The sequence below is a fragment of the Peromyscus leucopus genome, chromosome 7 (assembly GCF_004664715.2).
Source record: "Peromyscus leucopus breed LL Stock chromosome 7, UCI_PerLeu_2.1, whole genome shotgun sequence".
Lineage (NCBI taxonomy): Eukaryota > Metazoa > Chordata > Mammalia > Rodentia > Cricetidae > Peromyscus > Peromyscus leucopus.
The window spans coordinates 45,325,136-45,331,718 of record NC_051069.1 but is presented as its reverse complement, the minus strand read 5'-3'; the positions used below and the strand labels follow the sequence as shown (position 1 = coordinate 45,331,718).

General features: G+C 53.1%; 1 protein-coding gene across 3 annotated transcripts in view; it reads left to right on the top strand.

Annotated features, from left to right (window-relative positions):
• Positions 1-4,494: 4,494 nt before the first annotated feature.
• The window catches only part of B3gat1 (beta-1,3-glucuronyltransferase 1), a 28,984-nt gene continuing 26,895 nt past the window's right edge, over positions 4,495-6,583 (top strand). Inside the window, exon 1 of one of the 3 annotated variants that reach the window (XM_028872576.2) lies at positions 4,495-4,902. The gene's annotated coding sequence lies outside the window, so the exon portion shown is untranslated. The remainder of the gene's footprint in view (positions 4,903-6,583) is intronic. The other 2 variants (XM_028872577.2, XM_028872575.2) reach the window with 2 other exon arrangements.

Here is a 6,583-nt window from a genome sequence, read left to right as displayed (position 1 = left end):
ACTATGCTCTAGATTGCTGACCTCTACAGTGGAAATCATAACAGAGCCTTGTCATAAATGGTTCCTCATAAATAAAACCTTATGTCATGAAATCAGTTAATGCACAGGAAGACTTAGACTCTCGCCCGGTCTATGAAAAGGCCCTATCAATGTTAGCTGTTTGGTGGCTGTCAATCTTTGTTCTAACTCTGTGGACTGAGATATGACAGAAGCTCAGTAGAAATTAGGGGAACAAATGAAAGCATGTACATCTAAATAAAAACAAAACAAAACAAAACAAAACACAAAAAAAAACACTTCCAAGCCTGGGCTGTGGTGGTGCACACCTTTAAATCCCAGAACCCAGGAGACAGAGCCAGGCATATCTCTGTGAGTTCAAGGTCAGCCTGGTCTACAGAGAGAGATCCAGTACAGACACCAAAACTACACAGAGAAACCCTGTATCAAAAAAACCCTCCAGAACCCAGGTACATGCAGCTGGGATCAGGGGAGGGGTAGCTCATATTTGAGACTCATCAGAGGCTGTGGGAGAGCAGTAGCTCTGTCTATGTTAGAAAGAGTTCCAGAAAGACTCTGGAAGAGCAGGTAGGAAGGTTATAGGTAACCTGGATTATTCTCACTTCCCCCCAGAGCACACAGCTGAGTCCTAGACTTGCCTCTGAGAGAGTCTCTCCCAAGGCACAGGGCTCTGCTCCCATCTCCCTCAGCTCCCAAATGCAAAGGGCAGCCAGTAAATTACAGAAGTATTCTAAAGCTGTGCAGCTGCACCATGGCAATGAATGGAGCTCAGAGGAGGCAGGAATGGAGCATAAGAAGGGAGCTTGAGAGTCTTTGTGATCAAATGACCATTTCCAATTTGCCTTGGAGAAATAAGGGTATCTGAGTTCCCAAATCAAGACCAACAGCCTCTCAATAAAAGGGAAGAGTGGAAAGGTGTGCTCACCTTTCTCAGAGCCACGAACTCAACCACCTCAAATAGCACATCCACACAACCAGTAAAGAGCCTCTGAGGACATATATACTATGAAATTTTCTGCCAAATTTTGCAAGTCATAACCCATCCCCAGGGACCCTAAGCAACTATCCAGAGAAAGGACAGCTTTCCTCTCTCCACTGTACTTCTGGGTGAGAGTGCACCTGGTGGGCATGCACACATTGATTCGTCCCTGCCTGGGCCATGACAGGTGAGCTCATGCACTAGAGAATGAGGGACACCTCACTGGGTCTGTCCATTCTCGGCACTGAAATTACTACTGAAGAGCCCCAATGCAAGAGAAGGGATAGCAGGAGACTCCCCAAAAACAGAGCCTCAGCCATCAGACAGCTAAGGGGACTAAAAAGGCAGGCAGAGCAAGGGCCTTGTGTTGGGCAATGTGTTACTTTGACTAGGCAAAGATGTGCTACATTTGTTTATGCTGCATTTGTTTAATTACATAGAGATGTGTTACTGTTTCACCTTGCCTGCCGAAGACACCTGATTGGTCTAATAATTAAAAGCTGAATGGCCAATACCTATGCAGAAGAGGGATAGCCCAGGCTTGAGGCCAGAGAGGATAAGTAAGAGAAGGAATCTAGGCTCAAGATAGAAGAGAACAAGTGAGAAAGAGAGGGAGATGTCCAGGGCCAGCCAGAGTGAGACATACAAAATGAAAGGAAGGGGAAAAGCCCCAAGGCAAAATATAGATAAGAGAAACATCAATTTCAGTTATAAGAGCTAGTGGGACAAGCATAAGATAAGGCTGAGCATTCATAAGTAATGAGAGATCCAAGTGTCTTTATTTGGGAGCTGGTTGGTGACCCAAAAGAAAGCCTGCTACAGCCTGGGGCCAGGGCATGGCTCAGTTGTCTTCGTCCCTTGCATGGTTAGCTGAGAAGGAAAGAATGGCCTGCAAAGACATCACCAATGACAGGCATGGAGCAGAGCAAAGGTCCCTATGAAAGAGAGCCAAGCAGAGAAACCACTAAGGGAACAATGACCCAGCAAGACTAAACTCTTTACTATTCATATGAAATTTGGTCACAGGTGATCTGGTCCCAGATTTTGGGGGGTTTTGCATTGCAGATTGATGCTTTTATGGGACCCTTCGGGGATTCAGATTATGGGAACTAGGCCAGAATCAGAAGATGGAGCAGGGCTGCTGTCCTGCTTAACTACACAATAAACAGAAGGCAAAGAGGGCCTGAGCTTTGCATACTAAACATTCTGGTGATGAGCTTTGGGGACCTCTGAGAAGAGGGGCTCTTTCCTGCAGAAGAGGAGGGAGTAAGGAAAGATGAGGCATTCAGGGAGATCTAGGAGACGCTCCAGATGTTTGGAGCAAGGACCAAGTTGTAGGGATGAAGAAAATCCAGATGTAGAATGGAAACACTGATGCCTTTCCACAAAGAGCATAGGAAAGTGGCAACTCTAGCTGAGACCCCTGGTGAAGGCCTGGTGGGGGTAGCAGGAGGGCGCAGGCAGGTGTGTACACACATCCACACATGCACACGAGGTAGATGAGAGACTACATATTTGCACTCATTTTTCTGTGCTTGTCTATCTGTGTGCACCACTGTGTGTGCACACACACAGACACATGTATCTGTGGGTCCACACCAGTTGAATACTGCCAAAATGAAGGCAAGCTGTTGTCTTTTCGCTGGGCCTTCTCATGCTAACTTTAATATCACATTATTGTTTCAAGTTGACTTTATAAATTAATATTTAAAAAAAAACACCATAAACAGAGCCTGAGGCTAACTTGCAAGACAGGGCTCCAGAATGGGGTTTATTATCACTGTTATTCTCACAAGAATGTGAGAGAAAACTTACATCCATTCATGTTTCATCTGGTTGAACTCCAAGCTAGAGGAGGAACCACCCCACAGAACAACCAGAGGACATTTGTGGGTCACAGCCTTGCGGGACCAGACAAGAGCTTGACAGCTTACCAAAAGGCTGTCTTATTACCAAGGAGATGGGCTCAGAGGTGATCTTTGGCCAGGGCACTTGGCTAGTACCTTCAACCTGTTCATTACTCCACCATTGTCTGGAACTCCTCACCTGGGGATTGGGCGCAGTCGTGGGAGAGAGGTGAGGAGTGGGTATGACCCCACACATGGATGGTCCTGTCTGGGGCATGAGTTTCCCTGTTGGTAAGAACCAGTCTTCCAGGCCTTATCTGCCCTGCCACTGGGTCATTGTGAGTGGTAAACTCAGGGAGATGCAGAGGAGCATCTCTGCCATGGAGTAAGGGGAGAAGAGTCTGGAGGAAGTCTCTCTCTAGAGACAATAATTATGTTTTTCTATCATCTATGGGATGACATGGACCTACGAATCTTGAACAACCAAAGTGGTTCTGGAGTCCCTACACCCAAGAGGAGCACCAGGCTGAGGGGATGGTGAAGACCTGTGGGCTCAGCGTCAGCCCACAGTGTAAAGAACACTTTGATGCAGCAATGCCTAGCTGTGGACCTTTGGTGTAAGGAAGGAGGAGACAGAGCCTGGAGAAAGCACCGACGTTGACAGGAACTGGCCTTTTGGAGTTCTCAAGAGGACAGAGCTGCAGGCCCTGCCCACAGGTGTCAGAGAGGACTATCAGGAATGTACATGGATGGTGTCTTAGGCTCTGGCAAGTGGACAAAAGCTTTAGAAACCTCCCGCTGGATGGCTGCATGGCCCCTGTGCGAACACACCACACACACACACACACACACACACACACACACACACACACACACACACACCACTACCTGCCTCCCATCCCCACCCCCACCCCCCAGTGCTGAGAAATTCCTGGATGGCCTGCCCACCCACCTTGGCCATGGCTTGACTCCTCTGCACTAGGCAGGCAATCCCTCCTGCCTCCTCCTTGTTAGAATGTCCAGTGCATTACGTTGGGGCGGGAGAGGAGAGAGTGACACTGGACAGCTTGACATGTCCTTAAAGAAAGAAACAGTGCCCACAGGTGGGGTCGCCCCACAGCAGGCTCCCGGGGACTCTCATCTCCAACCCACACAAATCAGCCTTGTATCCACTTGGGATTGTCCGAAGCCAAGCTGGGGGCCGCACCCTCCTCCGTCTCCAGCTCAGAGCCTTAGTCCCGCAGACCGGTCCCCGCGCCACCACCCCCCACCCACAGCATCCCAGCCTTGAAACAATCGCCCTTTGAGAGAGTCTGCCAAGCCAGGGGCCTGAGCAGCCAGGATGGAGGGATGGGGGCGGATGGGCTGGGGGGGCGGGGGGCGCGCTCTCATCCTTCGAGCCAAAGCTGGGGAGCCCTGGGCCCCACCCGCAGCCGCTCCAGCACCCGAAGCCCAAGCCGCCCCATCGGGAGGGCCACTGCGGGGAGCGCGGGGAGGTGATACCAAGCTCGGGGAGGGGTCCAGCGTCGGCCCCCGCCTCAGCCCGCGAGGTTGGTACGGACCGCTCGTGGCTCTGGTCCCGCCGGCAGCTCGCGCTCGCGGGGGCGGGGCGCGTGGGGCGGGGCGGGAGGCGCTGTCACAGCCGCGGCCGCACCGCGCATCCGCCGCCGCCAGCGCCGAGGGCACCACGCGCTGGCCCGCTCTGCTGGGCTCCGGCCGCGCGCCCCGCCACCCCGGCCCGGCCGGCCCGCGCGTCGCCTCTTGGGGCTCCTGTCGCCGCCCCGGCGCCTCGCCGCCCGCGCCCTCCCGAGCGCTCCGGGGCTCCGGCCGCCGCTTGGCTGAGCCCAGAAGCAGCCGGGCGGTGGCAGCGGGCCGGCCGGGGCTGTGGACGAGCGGGCCCGCGGCTATGAAGTGGCCCCCGAGGGCACGGAGCCGGAGAACGCCCCGAGAGAGAAGCGCGCGCATCGCACGGCAGCAGCCTTGGGGCGCTGGGGCCAGAGCCTAGGACTGCCACCCGCGATGGACCGCGCCGGGGACGATACGGACTCGCCGCCGCAGGTCAGTGTCCCGCGCCCCGCGCCCCTACCGCCGCGGTGCACAGAGCCCCTTTATGCGTCCCCATCAGTACCCACGCCATGTCCGCCCTCGTGCACGCGCCGGGTGTGTGTGTGTGTGTGTGTGTGTGTGTGTGTGTGTGTGTGTGTTGCACAAAATGGGGACAACGGGAAAGAGGGCCGGCTGCCAGGCCCTGCACCTGAGGGGCTTAAAAAATAAAGCTAGGAATCTGCCTGCCCCGTTCCATCAGGATGAAGGCAGGAACTGGTTCTGAGAGTCTTCTAACAACTGGTCTGTCTCTTAGCTATTTTGTCCCTTGCCACCTCAGCAGGTGGTTCCTGGTGGCCCACAGGACTACAGGAGGATTGGGGACCAGCTCTAGCCTCACCCCTGCTCACCAGCAGGCACCCCAACTGCTCTCCTCTCCTGGGCATTTACAATTTAATCCTTTTGAGGGGAGTCAAGCGCCGCCGCATCTTTTCTGTGGGTGCTGAGGCTGAGGCGCTGAGAGATGTCAAAAGTGACAGCAAATCCCTGAGTCCTTCAGTGCAGCAAAGAGGAAGGAAACGGGACCAGGTCATCGCCTTCCTCTGTGCACTGGATCAGACAAGTTCAGAAAAGGAAACTGAGATGTGAGACAAGAGAGAAAGTGTTCGATCCAGCACCTCAGGAAACAGGGGTGCCAGCCTCCTACTGAGCAGCTCAGTTCAAGACCCCACCCCACCCCAACACACACACACACACACACACACACACACACACACACACACACACACAAACTTGGTCTTGACCAGCTACCGCTTTCTCACCCAGCCAGATCTTGTCCTAGTTATGCACTCACTGGATAGCTTATAGAAGCTGACGTGACCCCCGGGATTTCTACTGCACAGGACCCTCAGAAGGGCCTTTTGTTGACAGTGGCTTCTCCCATGCTTATGGAGTACTTCTCTATGGAGACCAGTTTATCTGGAGTGCCCAGTAGTTTGCTGATCTTGGGCTATCTGGCACACAGTTTCAAGCGAAAGAAGTGGATATCCATGTGCCTAGCACAGAAACGGTGGTGGGGGTGTACGTGAAAATGGCAGGCACACGGCTTCCTAAGTGACTGGTAGTGTGCTGGGTATTTAGCTGTGTAGGGCTGTTGCTCTAGGTCGTCTGTCCTTACATCTCCCTTCTTCTGTCAAGAATCACTACAGAGCCAAGGCATTTCCTTGTAGAACCTGCTCAGTTGGTGCCCACTCTTGGCCTTCCTGAACCAAACATCGAGTCCTCTCTGTGTTCTTCCTTCCCCATGAAACCCTCCCAAATCCTCCCACTCTACTCAGTTCACTTCCAGGATCCCCCAAAAGTCCTGGAGTTGCATGCCATCTCCTCCTTGCCCCTTTCAACAAGAGGAAAATGCTTCCTGGGGGATGAGACCAGAAAAAAGAAATGCATGTGTGCCCCACTTGGCACTGAGGCCATTGTCTTGCTGCTATTTGTATATCTGCTCCCCAATTGCTCAGGGATCATCCTGTGCCTGTGGGTGTGATTGGATATGTGCATGTGTTTCTGCATGATGTGCACTGAATGCTCTACCTGAAGCCTGGGGCAGGTAAATCACTGGGGACTCAACTACAGAATGGGAGTCTGTAGCAGAGAACAGCTGCCCAAAGAAAGAAGCCCATTTCTTCTGCTCAGGCTT